Source organism: Saimiri boliviensis, chromosome 8, assembly GCF_048565385.1.
Source record: "Saimiri boliviensis isolate mSaiBol1 chromosome 8, mSaiBol1.pri, whole genome shotgun sequence".
In the NCBI taxonomy this organism is placed as follows: Eukaryota; Metazoa; Chordata; class Mammalia; order Primates; family Cebidae; genus Saimiri; species Saimiri boliviensis.
Window position 1 is genome coordinate 101620266 of NC_133456.1, and position 19064 is coordinate 101639329.

The 19064-nt window shown below is 38.2% G+C and overlaps 2 long non-coding RNA genes across 2 annotated transcripts in view; one reads left to right on the top strand and one right to left on the bottom strand.

Annotated features, from left to right (window-relative positions):
- LOC141585448 (uncharacterized) overlaps positions 1-19064 on the top strand; it is a 305674-nt gene that overhangs the window by 283225 nt on the left and 3385 nt on the right. Inside the window, exons 4-5 of the long non-coding RNA XR_012518923.1 lie at positions 5130-5231; positions 10677-10745. This is a non-coding gene — a long non-coding RNA (uncharacterized LOC141585448). The remainder of the gene's footprint in view (positions 1-5129; positions 5232-10676; positions 10746-19064) is intronic.
- The window catches only part of LOC141585449 (uncharacterized), an 80864-nt gene continuing 68227 nt past the window's right edge, over positions 6428-19064 (bottom strand). The window contains exons 4-5 of the long non-coding RNA XR_012518924.1: positions 9255-9337; positions 6428-7436 (exon numbers count right to left, since the gene is read on the bottom strand). This is a non-coding gene — a long non-coding RNA (uncharacterized LOC141585449). The remainder of the gene's footprint in view (positions 7437-9254; positions 9338-19064) is intronic.

Genomic DNA, 19064 nt, shown 5'->3' on the forward strand with positions numbered 1-19064 from the left:
ATATATATATATATATATATATATATAGCAAAGTTAAACAACAGCAACAATAATAAAAACAACAGAAAACAGAATTAGAATGACGATAGAACTCACTATTAGCATTTGACCTATCAACTTTCAAACCTTTTCTTCCAGGCAACTATACACCTGTAATTAGAGAAGTGATCTTCTATACCTGTGATATTTAGGTTTCGTTTCATATCAACTACATTATTTCTATTAGGGTTTCCTAAGTCTTTTTCCTGTGGAATACTTTGAGTTATTCATGTTTAAGAATAACTGTATTTTTGCTACTTTTCTGATCTGCTACAGATTAAAGCAAAGCTTTTGGTGCTGTTAAATTTACTCAGTCAAATACTAATGCCATAAATGCCCCCATTTTATGAAATTCTGGAGTCAGAAAGCCTGCTTGTCATCTTCTCATGCAGTATTACTCAATTTGTTTTCATTACTGCTCCTCAAGGAGCCTTTTTAGATGTATTTTTCCTAATTGCCCACCAAAGACATTTTAATACTACGGCTACACTCTATATTTGTATTCTATGACCTTTGGGAGGGTATATTAATTTTCCTGCTATTTCTGCTATCATAAATTCTCAAAAACATAGCAGCAACAACATAAATTTGTCACCTTCCAGTTCTGCAGGGATATCTGTCTGACACAGTCTCACTGTGCTAGAGTGAAGGGGTCACCGGGTTTGCATTTCTTTCTCAACGTCTAGAGGCGAATCCATGTCCAGCTTCCGGGGCCAGTCATATAACTTTGCTTGTGGACACTTTCCTCCACCCTCAAAGCAGAAGTGGGTTCTCTCTGTCCCTTTTTAGTCACATCTTCGTCTTCCACTTTTAAGGACTTTTGTGGTTTATACTGGGCATATCTGGTGTATTAATCCATTTTCATGCTGCTGATAAAAAACATACCTGAAACTGGGTCATTTATTTTTTAAAAAGAGGTTTAATGGATTCATGGTTCCATGTGCCTGGGGAGGCCTCACAATCATGGTGAAAGACAAAAGTCACGTCTTAAATCGGGGCAAACAAGAGAATGAGAGCCAAGCGAAAAAAGAGAAAACCCCTAGAAAATCATCAGAGCTCCTGAGACTTATTCACTACCACAAGAACAGTATGGGGGAAGTGGGCCCCCATGATTCAATTATCTCCCCCTGGGTCTCTCCAACAACACATGGGAATTATGGGAGCTACAATTCAAGATGAGATTTGGGTGGACATACAGTGAAACTGTCTCACCTGGTAATCCAAGCCAATCTCCCCTCTTCTTTCCAGGTCAGCTCATTAGCAAACTTAATTGCCCCTGCAACCTTCATTCCTCTTTGTCACTTACTGTAATGAGGTCATGGGTTCTAAGGAGTAGGGAATAGACTTCTTTGGTGGGGTGAGGCCCTGGAAAAGCATTATTCTGCTTACTGAAAAGGGAAATAAATCATTGTAATACCTGAAGATTTTCTTGACCCCTAAGAATAAATGTTTGCCCCAATGGATTCTCCTGCTCTGCGGAGAATCCATGCTAATCGCTTGTTTCTCCCATGATTTCTTCTTCTCTTCATTTTTGGACTTTTAGGCCTGTGTACAGTATCCCTCCAGACAAAAGTTATAACAATTTTTCTAAATACACATACGCATCTTGATGCAGTTTTACAAATGAAATTAACAACATTCACATTTTTTTCAGTATTGAAAAATACCATTGTTGACCAAATACATTGTTGTCGTCTTTAAGAGCCTTCTGGCTATCCAATCAGCCTAAATGTCTTATAGTTAGCGTCATATAGAAATTTCTCCATGTAATCATTAGAAATACTAGGTACTGAAATACAGACTAGAAAAAATGATATGGTACTCGTCTAGATTGTTCAATATTTCTGCCTCTTAAATCCATTTACTATAAATCATCTATCTCTGGCACTTATGAAATATGGAATATAGAAACTGCAGCTAAAAATATGCAGTTTCCTGGGAAATTATCAACCCTATTGTTTCTTTTTGTTTTATTAACTGCAGGTATAGCTTCAGAACCAGCAAGAAATCTGACATTTGGGGCCTGGAGGCTATTCTCACTAAAGTCTTTTTCTTTCTTTCTTTTTTTTTTTTTTTTTTTTTTTAAAGGCCTTGAGCCAAATCATCAGGTTTCTGTTCTCTCTGCTACATCAATTAATGGTACCTGAAAATCCGATTCAATTTAATTTTCTTGAAATGGAAACCTAGGAAAAACTCCTTCTCTTGTTCAAAGGAAATCGGTCTGAAAAACTATCCCCACTAGCAAAGATAATTTTATTCGGGGCTTCAGGATATCAGAAGCATGCTCAGAATAATAGTGTCTGGAAAATGGGACAATTTTGAAACACATTTATATCTATTTAGATAATTACTTGGGAAAGAAGGCCCTGATTCTAAGCATTAAAAATAAAATCACTGGCAGTTGGTTGGAGGATTCTTTCAATGATAAAATGTTCCCATTTTGCCCTCAGTCATCTTAAAGCCAAAGGATTTGGTGATATCTTTTCCCCAACCTCCAAAACTGGTATTATTTTTCAGCCGTGAGTTTATCAAGTTTATCAACTAAGGAGTCCAATTATTCATTAAAATGTGCAATGGATTCAGTCTGTTTTCAATGAGCCTGGCTTCCTATCTATTTAACTTGGACCCCTACCAAGGCTGTGTTGACACAGTGGCCTCTTCCTTTTTCCAGCCTGATTGTGTCCACAGATCACTCAAAACATTAGCCATCCTTTCCTCATCTTCTAGAGAAACATCTCTGCTTTCTGAATTAACAGGTAGCCAGAATGACCCACCAAGCCCTCTTAACTGGCTCTAATAGGAGCAGTGCCCAGCTCTAAAATATCAGCTCTCTCCTCACCGTAGCCGCTGCTCCTCCTCTAGGCTCTTGCTGAAGAGTCCACCTCTCCTGCCCTTCAGAGAAGTCCATGTGACCAGAGGGATCTGGTTGAAGTGAGACTGTCACTCCCTTCCGTGGCTTCTCATCTCAATCAGAATAAACCATAAAATGCTCACCTTGCCTACTGCATTCTTCCTGGTCTGCCCACCAGCCTTGTTTCTAACGTCGTCTTCAGCAACTATTCAATTTTCTGGTGGTGTTCCAACCACTCGGGTAGCCTCGATTTCCCTCAAATACGTCAGACGCATTCCTGCCCCTGGGCCCTGGCACCTGCTGTATCTTCCTCCTGGAATGCTCCTCCCCAGAAATCAGAATGGCTCATTTCTTCACTTCACTCAGGCCTCTGCTTAAATGCTGCCACTGGAGAGAGCTTTCTCTGAACAGCCGATTCACAGTAGTTCTTCTCTGTTCCTCTCTCTCTTTGTGTAGCTTTTTCTCCCAGGCTTTTGTCACCTTCTACTGTATAATTATTTGTTCATAAACCTCATGTCTCCTCTTGCTGTATGTAAATTCCATGAGATTAGGGTTTTTCCTTATTCACTGCTGTATTATTTAGAACTGTGCCTGGCACACGTAGCTTGGTATATATTGTCTATCTAGCAAACATTAATAACCATCTCCTATGTTGACAACACAGGGTGACTCAGACATGAAGGAGCCGCCGTATAAATTGTGGCACCACCAGGGAATGAACTGATGGGATATGGGAGGATAGGAGAATGCTGACTGAGCCAGAAATCAGATAACTAGAGTCAAGCAACTGGTAGATTTGGAACTTTACATGATGATTCCACTCTCTTAGCCCTAGTAGGCTCATCTGTAAAAATGGAAATAACAATGCTTGCCACATCAAGTTATTATAAATATTAAATGAGATAATGCAGACAGAAGTGCTTAGCTTGGTGCCTGGAAAAATACAGGGAGATCAGAATATGCTTGCTTAGCACAAGAAAAAAATTAGCCAGTGTGAGGCCGGGTGCGGTGGCTCACGCCTGTAATCCCAGCACTTTGGGAGGCCAAGGCGGGTGGATCACGAGGTCAAGCGAGTGACACCATCCTGGCCAACAAGGTGATATCCCGTCTCTACTAAAAACACAAAAGTTAGCGGGGCATTTGGCACGCGCCTGTGGTCCCAGCTACTCGGGAGGCTGAGGTGGAAGAATCACTTGAACCCAGGAGACGGAGGTTGCAGTGAGCCGAGATGGCACCCCTGCGCTCCACCCTGGTGACAGAGCATGATTCTGTCTCAAAAAAAAAAAAAAAAAAAAAGCCAGTATGATGACACCAGTTGAAACACTGTCTTTGCTACAGGCAGCTTTTAATGTCCCTTTATGGTAAGGTCATACTTATGGGGTGGGATATAGGATACATTTGAGGCTGAATTACATTTTCTTTTTCTCGGTATTTTTTTTTCTGCTGTAGGGAAGGGAAGATATCAATCCTTTTATGGACTCTGAATTCCTCATTTGGAATTCCACTGTAGCATATTTAAAAATGAAAATACAAGTTCCGTAAATGAGTAACTGAATCAGTCTTTATTCAAAGAAGAGAAATAATTCAGACGTCGAAAACTCTCACAGCAAGCTTTAGTTATTCTTGATAAAGTTTGAGAAATGCAGGGAAGATCTGGTCATATTTCAGGGACTCTGAATTCTTCATACTTGGAAGATGGTACTTCTTTCTGGGCATAAAGAATGTTGTTTGCTGAAAGGCAATGAAAACTAGAAGGTGAAGTCATGATGTGTTTGGAAGAGTTGATGCTGACGGCACACTGCTAACTTGGTAGAAATATTAGTTTGCCCCATGCTGGTAAAGACGAAATGACTGTGTGAGGAAAAATGACCACTGAATCTCAACAATAAAGGGGAAAATGTTAAAACTCAATTATTCTAAATTTCCAGAGTATTAAGATGTGCGTTTTCCTAAGAGAAGATGGGCATTTACCAAACAATGAAACAAGGGTATGCGTGTCGAGGGAATTAATGACAGATTTCGGTGGAGATTGGGGCAGGGAAGAAGTAACGTGATGAGAGTGAAGGAAGATAGAAACAAGAGGATGTAAGCACAATGTTCCTCACATTGAAGAAACAAACTCCATACCGAAACCACAAGGATTTGAGAATTGAGTCATGTTTTCGTCAGTGCAGGCTGCTATCCCAGAATATCATAGACTGGGTGGATTAAACAACCAACATGTGTTTATTTCTCACAGTTCTGGAAGACAGAAGTCTGAGATAACGGTGTCAGTATGGTGGAATTCTTGCAGAGGTCCCTTGGTTTAAAGACGGCTACCTTCTCCCTGTGTCTTCGCAAGGTACAGAGGGTGGGGGGAGGGAGGGAGAGAATTTTTTTGTGTTTCTTCAAATAAGGAAACTAATCCCATTCATATTGGTTCCATTCCCATGACCTAATTACCTCCCAAAGACTCGACCTCCAAATACTATCATATTGATAATTAGACTCTCAACATATTGGTTCTGGGGGACACAAACATTCAGTGCATAGCAAGTAAGTAACAAGACGAGAAATCCTTGCTCCCTTCTGAGACTGTGGACTTACTGAGTTGGTGGGGAGTGTGTGGAGTGTTGTTGACACTGAGTGATGGGTACACATGGCTGAGTTTTAGTTCCAGTTTTTGAAGAGCATAATTTTTTTCAGTTATAGAACAGGTGTAGTCTTTTGCAACTGAAAACATAGGGATTTCAAAGTTCATGCGTTTGCCATGAATTTAACAGTGAGCACCTTGGAGTACTAGCTATTGTGTATTCTTCTTTTAAGTAGTAATTTGTCCTTTTAGAAGATACAAATTTCTGTGTCATTTCAAAAGGTCTAGTTGTCTGATCAACACAACATGGAGAGTCCAGTGTTCAGAAAAACATTTTATTTTTAAAAATTGAGAATATTAGAAAATAGCTTGAGAAAGTCCTTTATGTAAAGTGAAGGAGGTATCTTATTAGAAAAGATAACATACACATTTATTTTCTATTATTGTTCACATAGCAGATCTGTAGTATTTTAGCAGTTGTGTATGTGTTGGGGAGAGGCTAGGATAACAATTCATATTAATAATATATTTTTAAAATTATTTTCTGATACTGATAATCAGATAAGACTCAGCATTTGTACTTCGTGCATACACATGTATGTAAAAATGACTTATGAAATTTTAATTTATGTTATTATGCTTATATGGAAGAGTTTTATAGAAACTCTCTGAAAGTTTTAAAGTTACTTCTTGAAATGTGTTCTGTCTTTTATGCTAGATTATAGTAACAATTTTTACATTTGCATTTCAAATGAACCAATTAAATTATTATGCTACAAGTGGATTTTTTAAGTAAAACAATGTAAAAACCATGGCTTATAATTTTCACATAAGCTGTTAGAACTACCCAAACAATTTTAACAAATGGCTATTTCCTTTTTTAAATAAGTAAAACAGGAAAAACAGAATACCAATTACATTTAATGCTATCATAAAAGCATAAACTTGACCTTGAGCGTAATATTTACAAAAAAGAGAAATAACTCTTTCCCAAAAAGAACAAGCAGTTCTTATTTCTTGTTACTCGAATTAATCTTTTTTTATTATATATGCATACAATAATGAATAGTTCCTTTCAACAGCTATCCAAAGAGTAGGCATGTAAAACCATTCTAGAGAATTTCAAAGAGTGGTCCTATTTTCATAGTTTGGAAGGGTGCATGACTCTAAGTTAATAAATTATATTCATTTATATTTTGTCATTGTGGTTACAGGAGACCATAAAGACTCTTAAACTTTTCTTTTTTCAGAAAAGTTAACTCATTTAAAAAAATTGTCACACTTTTATCAATCATGTCTATAAAACTCATACCAGTTGGTAATAAACTTACACACTGGAGTAGTATTCTAATCTCAGAGGTCTGTGTCTGGCTCCCCATAGAGTTTTGGCTGAAAGAAATACCAAAAAACCAAAAACCAAAAAACCCTACACTCTTTATTCAATCAGGTAGTTCTGCCAGTCTCTGTACTGCCTTTTCAGGTTAATATACATGTAACATGATATCCTCATTTCCTTTGAAATGCGTTCTGAATGGTTCTGTTTGAGGACACTTTCCCTTGGGGAAATAGGAAGTGCGTTTTCAATGATAATGTCCTCTAGGCACTTAGAGAGGAATTCAGCTAATCTGCCATGATACAGTTGAGAAAATTCCTATTTGACTCTCACCCCATCTCAGGCTCCCTTGCTCATTTCACTGTCTTCCATTAGATGCCAAGGTGGAAAATTCTGGAATTTAGATTAGTCTGGCTGAAGCTACAATTGTATCAATCAAGAGTTGCCTTGAAACTCTGAAGAATAGAATGGAAAGACTTAATTGTCAATTTACTGCCACAATTCTAGGCAGCTTTTGGGTTCCAGAGAATCTTGATGTTGACATTTTGGACTCGTTGGCCTGAATCTTGGTCTCACTGGTCCAGCAGTGTCTGGATTTGTGTTGTTCTGGCTTGAGAGATCCTGTTACATGTAAGTTAAGACTAAAATGAAATGTAACAGAACAGTCAGTTTTTCACTAGGTGATGGTAATGAGCTTCCCTTTCTTTTCCTATTCTATCTTCTCAATTTTTTTTTAAATAAAAAGAAGCAATACATTTTTATAATAAATATAGTAAAACAAAAACCCACACACAGATTTTTAAAATCACACAGTTTCAGTAAGGGAAGAACTTGGCTCTTTAGAGATAAGTGCTGAGATATTTCTAGTTAATCTCTGCAATTTCCTCTCAGGATTGTTTAGAAAACAAAGAATAAAAATTAAAAGCAAATGAACTTGTCTAAAATAAGGCAGGTAAACAACTAAATTCAATGTGTGATTCTTTACCCAACTGTTCATTTTTTTAAAAAAGTTATAAAGAACATTATCAAAAAATTTGGCTAAATATTAAATATAAATATATAAATATATAATAAATATATAATTAAATATTAAATTAAATAATTAAATTAATATATAAATATAAATAGGCTAAATATTAAATGACAGAATTGTATCAATGTTAATTTTATTGACTAGAATAACTGAATTATCTTTATGTAAGAAAATGTTCCTGTTGTTTTGAAGTAAAGGCTGAATTATTTAGTAGTGAGGTGTCAAGATATAAACTGACTCTTAGATAAGTCACAAATGAGAAAGGAGAAAAATATGGTAAAGTGTTATGTAGACATTCATTGTCATTACTCTTACAACTTTCCTATAAATGTACAATGTCTCAAAATAGAAAATTGAGGGGAAAACACCAATATAATAAGATCTCATATAGTCTATACTTTAAAATATCCTTGCTATCAAGAAGAAAAATAGACATTTTGCTTATATTTCTAACATAGATTTTCTGTGTTAATCAAGGAGGATTAATTTACTAATCTGTATTAATCCAGGTAGAAAGTAGTCCATTATATTTACTTATTAGCTTTGTTACTTTCAATTGCATCCCAGGACAGAATAGTTAAATAGAGGCAGATTAATTCAAGTCACTGAGTTTGAATATTTACAAAGAGTTGCCTTTTGAGCACTTTCAATTAAACAAAATAGTTTTTGGAGTACAAACTGTTTACTAATAGATAATTTAGGCATTTTTAGATTCAAATTACATGCTCCTTACAATGTAGTTTAAATGTACATCTGATGCTTTTTAATTGCCTAAAGGAAATAGGAAACAAAATTCAAGAAACATTGTTCTAAGACTCAATTTCAAGCAAGGTGCTTGCTTTTTTTCTTTCAGCTCACATTTTGGATTTGAATGCAATATCCCAAAAATACCTGAGCTATATATTATAGCTCAAAGAAAAGGCATAGCAATTCCAAAGCTCAGTAGGACCATCTTCCTGGTCATAAAGAAGACCACTTGGGATTTTTTCACATTATAAATCACATACAACATGAAATAAATAGTCCATAAAATCGATAAGTAGCTTTTAAAAAGTGCTGAAGGGAAAGTAAGCTTCTCGAAAGTATGAAAACTTTTGCAATACTCAGAGCAAGTGAAATCACCATGACTTGCAGCTACTGTCTCCAGGCTGCTGGAAGGTGAGGGAAGATGGAGACAGGTCTCCAGTGAAAGGAATGTAATCATTTCCCTCTCCTCCCACAGAAGGCCTTCTCTAGGCTTCCAAATCACTCAACAACTTCCCTTCCCTTGGCAGCCAAATCTGGATGGTTCACCCAGAGCACTCCAGCTTCTGGGGCCAAATGCCATCTTATCGTTGAAGTAGGATGCAGTGACAGTTGGTTTTCAATGAAGCATCCACCTTGATGCTTACATGAGAGGCTGGGAATGACTTGGAACATCACTCACCGGCTTGCTGCGTGGTCACCATGACTTGGCCCCCATGTCATTTCTCCTTCCTTGGTTGTTCATGTTGTTAGAGTTGTACCCTCCTAAGTGACATTAAGACAATCAATAATTACTTTATCACTTCATATGGTGGCTGTATTAGTCCATTTGCCTTGCTTTAAAGGAATATTCGAGGCCGAATAATTTGCACAGAAAGCAGACTTAACTGGCTCACAGTTCTACACGTTGTACAAACATGGCACCAGCATTTGCTTGGCTTCTGGTGAGAGCCTCAGGAAGCTTACAGTCATGGAGAAGGTCCCAGACTTTTATAAACAACCAGATCTCACGTGAACTCACCAAGTGAGAACTCACTCATTACCCTGAGAGGATGGCATCAAGGCACTCATGAGGGATCTTCCCCCATGATCCAAACACCTCTCACCAGCCCCGACCTCCAGCACTGAGGATTACATTTCAACATGAGGCTTGCAGGGCACAAACATCTTACGTCTTACTCCTCTTGGTTCTGTTTTTGTTGCTGTTAACATTGCAGTGGTTAGTGTTGAATCATCGTATCTTAAGCTGATGTTGACTTTTTTTTTTTTTTAACTTTACTACCCATCTTGAGAAAATCCATTGCAGATACTATGATCAGGATCACGGGACACGTGAGTGGCAGGACTTCCCATGATCTGTCAGAGCCCTTTTCCTTGCTATTAATGAGCCATCAGCCTTGTAAGAGATCAAATATTTAACTCTCTCCTTCAGAATGAGGCAGTTTCCCACCTCGGACTATCAAAAATTTAATTCTTGAGGCCCAGGAATTATTTCCTTTATCCCCTCATTTCTCTGAGGAAGCTTATCAAGAATTCTATGCACAAAAAACTCCTCCAGAAAGTCTGATAGTATCATTTATGAAATGAATAACCTTTCCGGAACGCTCATGAAAATCACAGTAAAATTACTGCCAAAACTGTTCTTTTGAAAGGACAAAACTCTTAGGCAGATTTAAAACAATGCACTTAAGGTGAATGTTTTTAAGCGATAAAAAAAATACTCTTTATCAAAGATGCTGCGTGCAGTGAACTAGAAGTTAAACTTGGTTGCTTAGTTTCTTTCTTGTCACTTTAGAAAATAAGTATATTTGTATACCTCCATGAGTTTTTTTTTTCCCTTTTGTCCACTAATTTTTGGGTTGCCGCCATGCTGATAGAGAAGATTGAGATACAGAAGCACCATTTTTTCTAAGAAGAATACATTGGCTATCAGAATCAAAAGTACTTTGGGTAATTAAAATCTTACAAACATCCATCATCATTAAAGTATAATAGAATTCAATATGAAACTCCGGTGAATGATGTGGCCAGTCTGTTTAATCTGTAACAAATAAAATCATGACTAGAAATAATTAAGATTTGCATTCATTTTTATGCCTTCTAGAGCAATGAAGCACTCTCTCCCTGTCATCAACGCAGTGTCTCAGTCTGATCACAGAAAAAGCACTTTAAAGTGAGTAACAGCGAATACAGTGTAAAAGAAGGCAAAATGTACTCATTTTTGTTCATGTCTTTTTCTCATTGATTCGTAAGTGTTCATATACTCACTTGAAATCTAACTAAATTGAGATGTTTTGTAAAAGTAACACAAAAACTAAATTTTGAAGACTATGAAAAAGTAGAAAGTCCTCATTAATAATTTATTTATTTTCTCTTGAAATGATAAAATTCTGATACATTGGCTTAAGTAACAGTATATTATCAAAATTATTTTCTGTAATTGTGTTAACATTTTAAGATATGAATATGAGAAAATTCACACTTACATATGTGGTTTGCATTATTTCTATTGGGCAGCACTGTTCTAAACTTACAACAATTTTAAGTGGGTAGCAAATATTTTGAGTTGTTAGCGTTTGCTTTTTGTGGTTTGTCTTTGCTACTCTCCTCATGGTGTGTTTTGATGAGCAGAGAGATTGCTGTGCTTATAAGGATTAGGAGACTGTCAAGGGGTCAAAGAGAGAATCCTAGAAAATCTTTGGAAAAGCTACTGATAGAGTGAATGTGGAGAGCAATGAAATGGAAAGAGTTCAGGATGACTTCCTGGGTTTCTAGCTGGATCAAGGTGGCATTTACTGTGATGGGAAACTGAAGGAGGACTTAAGTTCAGAGGTGGAAATGAAGTGTCCAGATTTTGACCTATTACGTTTGATACATTCAAGGAGACATTACTTTTACTTTATAATGGAAGTAATGGCTGCCAGTGTTAATTCTCCATAATTGAACGGGGGAGTCAAGATGGCTAAACATACACAACTCCGGTGCACAACACCCAGCAAGAGAGAGGCAGAAATCCAGAGATCCCCTAGCACCAACCGATGTACCAGGTACATTTCAACAGGTCTGGTCAGACTGTGAGCAAAGCCCAGGTAGGGCAGACGGAGGCTGGGAGGGATACCGCTTCACCCAGATACAGCACTTCTCCCACAGCCTCAGCAATACACAGAACAGGGGATCTTGGGCAGTCAGGCACTGGGAATTACAAGCCCAGAGTTGAATAATAATCCAGGATGGTGTCCTGCATTGGCGCACAGATCTAAGCAAACACATAAGCCTGTAAGCCGACGGGGAGAGCCTGCAGACCAAGCTAGGGCCCCCTCCCCCTGCCCAGAGAGAGAGGGAGCTAAAAGCGGGGAGAAAGACAGTGCAGCTGGGCAGGTCCCTCCCCTCCCCTACAAACCCCTGAGGGCTGCAGCACCAAGTCTACTGGGTTACCCAGCCACTGCCTCAGTCTGAGCTGAACCCTGAATGATCCAGCCCTATGGGGAAAAGATACAACCCACCATTAAAGAGGTGGGACTGGGCTTCATGTTTTAACAAAAAACACAGGAAGCCTACATAGCAACAGGATGGTGTTCTTCACCAACGAGCAGCACCTCCAGGTCAGCAGAAGAGGCAGGCCTAACCTCCCAGAGTAAACAAAAAAGACACAGGGAGCTTACCTAGTAACCTGAAGGAGTCCTTAGAAATCCAGTAGTGCCTCCACAGGCAGACAAGTGACCTCATCAAGCAGCTCCCTGAGATCACAGCCAGGTAAATCCATGAAGATGATGGGAAAAAACCAGCACAAAAAAGATGAAACCATCAAAGACCAGAATACCTCCTCTCCTTCAAGGTGTCACAACTCCTCAACAACATGACTCAACATAACCGAGAAAGAGTGCAACGAATTGACAGAAACAGACTTCAGAAGGTGGATAATAAACTTTTCTGAGCTAAAGGAACACATTCTAACTCAATGCAAAGAAACCAAAAATCTTGAAAAAAGGTTAGATTAAATGCTAACTAGAATAAACAGCTTAGAGAAGAACATAAATGACTTGATGCAGTTGAAAAATGCAGCATGAGAACTATGTGAAGCAAACATAAGTTTTAACAGCTGAATTGATCAAGCATAAGACAAGATATCAGAGATTGAAGATGAACTCAATGAAATAAAAAGAGAAGGCAAGACAAGAGAAAAAAGAGTGAAAATAATAAATGAACAAAGCCTCCAAGAAATATGGGATTATGAGAAAAGAGCTAATCTACACTTGATAGGTATACCTGAATATTACAGCGAGAATGAATCCAAGCTGGAAAACACGCTCCAGGATATTATCCAGGAGAAATTCCCAAGTCAGCAAGGCAGTCCAACATTCAAATCCAAGAAATACAGAAATCTCCACAAAGATATTCCTCAAGAAGAGCAACCCCAAGGCACGTAATTGTCAGGTTCACCAGGGTTGACATGAAAGAAAAAATGCTCAGGGCAGCCAGCCAGACAGGTCATGTCACCCATAGAGGGAAGCCAGTCAGACTCACAGCAGAAACCCTACAAGCCAGAAGAGAATGGGGGCCAATATTCAACATCCTTAAAGAAAAGAACTTTCAACCCAGAATCTCATATATAAGTGAAGGAGAAATAAAATCCTTTACAGACAAGCGATTACTGAGAGAGTTTGTCACCACCAGATCTGCCCTATAACAGCTCCTGAAAGAAACACTAAGCACAGAAAGGAACTAGTGTTTGCCACTGCAATAGCACACCAAATGGCAAAGACCAAAAGTACATTGAAGAAAATGAGTCAACTAACGGGCAAGAGAACCAGCCAGTAACAAAAATGGCAGGATCAAATTCACACATAAGAATATTAACATTGAATGTAAACAGCCTAAATGCCCCAATCAAAAGACACAGACTGGCAAACTGGATAAAAGGCCAAGACCCATCAGTGTGCTGTATTGAGAAAATCCATCTCACGTTCAAAGACACAGATAAACTCAAAGGGATGGAAGAAAATTTAACAGGCAAATGGAGAACAACAACAACAAAAAAAGCAGGATTTGCAATCCTAGTCTCTCATAAAATGGAATTCAAACCAACAAAGATCAAAAGAGACAAAGAAGGGCATTACATAATGGTAAAAGGATCAATCCAACAAGAAGAGCTAACTATCCTAAAAATGTATGCATCCAACACAGGAGCACCAGATACATAAAGCAAGTTCTTAATGACCTAAAATGAGATTGAGACTCCCACACAATAACAGTGGGAGACTTCAACATTCCACTGTCAATATTAGATCAATGACACAGAAAATTAACACATCCAGGACCTGAATGTATGGACCAAACAGACCGAATAGACATTTACAGAACACTCAACCCCACATCCACAGAATATACATTTTTCTCTGCACCACATCACACTTACTCTAAAATTGACCACATAATTGGAAGCAAATCACTTCTCAGCAAATGCAAAAGAATGGAAATCATAACAAACTGTCTATCAGAAAACAGTGCAATCAGATTGGAACTCAGAGTTAAGAAACACATTCAAATCCACACAACCACTTGGAAACTGAGACGTGCTTTCCGATGTCTATGTCATGGATGGTTTTGCCTAGGTTTTCTTCCAGGGTTTTTATGTTGTTAGGTCTTAGATTTACATCTTAAATCCATCTGGAGTTAATTTTAGTGTAAGGTAGGCGTCCCCAAACGTTTAAGGACTCTGAGAGTCGATTGAATAAACAATGAAATGAAGGCAGAAATAAGGATGTTTTTCAAAACCAATCAGAATGAAGACACAACTTACCGGAATCTCTGAGACACCTTGAAAGCAGTGTCGAGGGGGAAATTTATAGCAATAAATGTCCACATGAGAAACAAGGAAAGATTTAAAATTGACACCCTGTCATCAAAATTGAAAGAGTTAGAGGAGGCAGAATAATAATAATAATAATATTAACTCAAAAGCTAGCAGAAGACAAGAAATAACTAAGATCAGAGTTGAACAGGAGATAAGACACAAAAAAAACCCTTCAAAAACTCAATAAATCCAGGAGCTGATTTTTTGAAAAGATCAACAAAATTGACAGACTGTTAGCTGGACTAATAAAAAAGAAAAGAGAGAAGAATCAAATAGATGCAATAAAAAAAGATAAAGGGGATATCACCCCTGATTCCACAGAAATACAAACTTCCGGCAGAGATTACTGCAAGCAGCTCTATGCACATAAACCAGGAAGAAATGGATAAATTCCTGGACACTTGTACTCTACCAAGACTACACCAGGAGGAAGTTGAGGCAGCAATCCATAGCCTACTAACCAAAAAGAGTCCAGGTCCAGACACGTTCACAGTCGAATTCTATAAGACATACAAAGAGGAGCTGGTTCTGGTCCTTCTGAAATTATATCAAACAGTACAGAAAGAGGGAAGCCTCCCTAACTCATTCTATGAGACCAACATCAAATAATACCAAAACCAGGCAAAGACTCAACTAAAAATGAAAATTTCAGGCCAATATCCATGATGAACATCAAAGCAAAAATCTTCAATAAAATACTGGCAAACAGAATGCAACAGCACATCAAAAAGTTATTTATCACAATCAAGTAGGCTTCATCCTGGGGATGCAAGGCTGGTTCAACATACGCAAGTCTATAAATGTAATCCATCACATAAACAGAACCAAGGACAAAAAACACCTGATTATCTCAATAGATGCAGAGAAGTCCTTTGACAAAATTCATTTCATGCTGAAAACTCTCAATAGTAAACTAGGTATTGACAGAAAGTATCATAAAATAATAAAAGCTATTTATGACAAACCTACAGGCAATATCATACTGAAAGGGCAGAAGCTGGAAAAATTCCCTTTGAAATCAGGCACTAGACAAGGATGTCTGGTGCCTCACCACTCCTATTCAATATAGTATTGGAAGATCTAGCCAGAGCAATCAGGCAAGAAAAAGACATAAAGTGTATTCAATTAGGAAAGTAAGAAGTCAAATTGTCTCTATTTGCAGATAACATGATTGTATATCTAGAAGACCCCATCGTCCCAGCCCAAAATCTCCTGAAATTGATAAGCAACTTCAGTAAAGTTTCAGGATACAAAATCAATGTGCAAAAATCATAAGCATTCCTATATACCAGTAACAGACAGAGAACCAAATCAAGAGCAAACTCCCATTCACAATTGCTACAAAGAGAATAAAATACCTAGGAATACAACTAACAAGGAACATAAAGGAGCTCTTCAAGGAGAACTACAAACCCCTGCTCAACGAAGTAAGAGAGCACACAAACAGATGGAGAAACATTCTATGCTCATGGTTAGGAAGAATCAATATCATGAAAATGGCCATACTGCCCAAAGTAATTTATAGATTCATTGCTATCCCCATGAAGCTACCAATGGCCTTCTTCACAGAACTGAAAAAAACCACTTTAAACTTCATATGGAATCACCAGAGAGCCCGCATAGCCAAGACAATCCTAAGCAAAAAGAATGAAGCCAGAGGCATCAGGCTACCTGATTTCCAAGTATACTACAAAGCTACAGTAATCAAAACAGCATGGTACTGGTACCAAAACAGAGATATAGACTAATGGAAAAAACAGAGGCCATCGAGGCAATGCCACACATCTACAACCATCTGATCTTTGACAAATCTGACAAAAACAAGCAATGGGGAAAGGATTCCCTGTTTAATAAATGGTGTTGGGCAGAAACTGGACCCCTTCCTGACACCTTACACCAGCCGTCCCCAAACTACGGCCCGCGGGCGGCATGTGGCCCCCTGAGGCCATTTATCCGGCCCCCCGCCGCACTTCAGGAAGGGGCACCTCTTTCATTGGTGGTCAGTGAGAGGAGCACAGCATGTGGCGGCCCTCCAACGGTCTGAGGGACAGTGAACTGACCCCTTGTGTAAAGAGTTTGGGGACGCCTACCTTACACTGAAATTAACTCCAGATGGATTAAAGATGTAAATCTAAGACCTAACACCATAAAAACCCTGGAAGAAAACCTAGGCAAAACCATCCAGGACATAGACATTGGTAAGGACTTTATGACTAAAACACCAAAAGCAATGGCAACAAAAGCCAAGATAGACAAATGGCATCTAATTAAACTCCAGAGCTTCTGCACAGCAAAAGAAACCATCATTAGAGTGAACCAGCAACAAACAGTATGGGAAAGTATTTTTGCAGTCTACCCATCTGACAAAGAGCTAATATCCAGAATCTACAAAGAAGTAAAACAGATTTACAAGAAAAAAAATCCATCCAAAATTTGGTGACGGATATGAACAGACACTTTTCAAAAGGAGATATATATGAGGCAATAAACATATGAAAAAAATGCTCATCATCACTGGTCATTAGAGAAATGCAATCAATCAAAACCATATTGAGATACCATGTCACATCAGTTAGAATGGCGATTATTAAAAACTCTGGAGACAACAGATGCTGGAGAGGACGTGGAGAAATAGAAAGACTCTTACACAGTTGGTGGGAGTATAAATTAGTTCAACCACTGAGGAAGACAGTGTGGTGATTTGTCAAGGATCTAGAGATAGCAATTCCATTTGACCCAGCAATCCCATTACTGGGGATATACCCAAAGAACTATAAATCATTCTACTATAAAGACACATGCACACATATGTTCATTGCAGCCCTGTGTATAATAGCAAAGACCTGGAACCAACCCAAATGCCCATCAATAAGACTGGACAAAAAAAATGTGGCACATATACCCCGTGGAATACTATACAGACATAAAAAAAAACAATGAATTTGTGTCCTTTGTAGGGACTTGGATGAATCTAGAAACTATCATTCTCAGCAAACTGATGCAAGAACAGAAAACCAAACACTGCATGTTCTCACTCATAGGCAGGTGTTGAACAAAGAGAACATGTGGACTCAGGGAGAGGAGCATCACACACTGGGGGCAGTTGAGGGGCGTAGGGAGGGACGGTGGGGGTTGGGGAGGGTGGGAAGGGATGGCATGGAGAGAAATGCCGGATATATTATGCACCTGTGCAACAACCCTGCATGACCTGCACATGTACCCCAGAACCTAAAGTAAAATAAAAATAAAAATTAAAAATTAAAACAATTCTCCATAATCATGATTTTCTTGCTACTTAGAGATCAGATAGGCTGACAATATTGTCCACTGAAGTTCCATGTTACAGACTGGATATATCAATCTGGAGTGCTTGTATTCTAAATTCCTCACGAGGAAGAGAATGAGGCTTATCTCTGTTAGCTATTGCAGTGTAAATGACAACGATAAAAATCTCTGTGACATATACCACAAATACTTATTTCCCATGCTCTTGCGGAACAGTTGGAGATCAGCTGCTCTAAGCTGAGCTAGGCTTCTTGGTGTGGATTTGCCTCTGATGTGTTCCAACTGATGTTTATTGTTGGGCTCAGGCTGAAGATGTTCAGTTACAGAGGAACTTTTTTGGATAGCAATCATTAGTATACATGAAAGCACAAAGTGCACATGAAGAACATGCACAAGGAGAAACTGGCTTTGCACCCTCAGCCTGTTAGAACTGTACATAGTTGCTTTTACCCATATCCCATTGTTCAAAGCAAGATAATTGTCAAACCCAGTGCTGAGGCACTAAACTTTATCCACTTGAGTAAATGGAATCAAAAGGGCAAGTGGTAAGGGTTGCAGATGTATAAAGTGTAAAGAAGGGAAGGCAAAAAGAATTGCAAACAATGATTCAATCTGCCACAAGACTTAACACTGAAAGATAAAAATAAGGGCTTTAAAATCGTATGTTTAATAAGGATTATCAGGAGCTATTACACATTTCTGATAGCTATTATAATCTGACAGTGCATCAGGATAGATCTAAATTTGAAGAGGACGAGTTGTATTAAGAATACATTAATAATCAATAGACAATGCACACTGATGAGCTCACAGAATGATATACTCTCAGAGCCACACTTTTCATGCCACTGTATCATTAGCTTCACTAACAGGATAAGTGTAGTGAGAGTTTAAGGGTCTACGTGACAGATTGAACACAGTTTTGCAAGCAGGGAACCTTGCTTTGACTTTCTATTACGTTACTTATTAGTTTTTCTCATCTTTTTTAAGTTCTTTAACTTTCCTCATTTGTGTAGTAGAGATGGAAATATCTGATTTACAAGGCTGCTGTGTGTTTTAAAATGGAACAATGTACATTAAGCACCTCGATATTCACAAATATTATTGTCTTTTATTCATCCCCTGTACCCTATAAATACTCTGTTCCTGTAACACTTTATTATATTTATTGGTTTACATCTTTCTCCTCAGCCTTCTCAAACTACAATCCCCTTGAGGATAAATAGATCATATTTTCCATTGTAATACTTGGAAAAATAATTGGCACATAGTAGGCATTTAATACTTTAAGACACACTGAATGAATATTTCAATTTTCTGTTACAGAAACTAGAAAACAAAGGAGGGCTATAT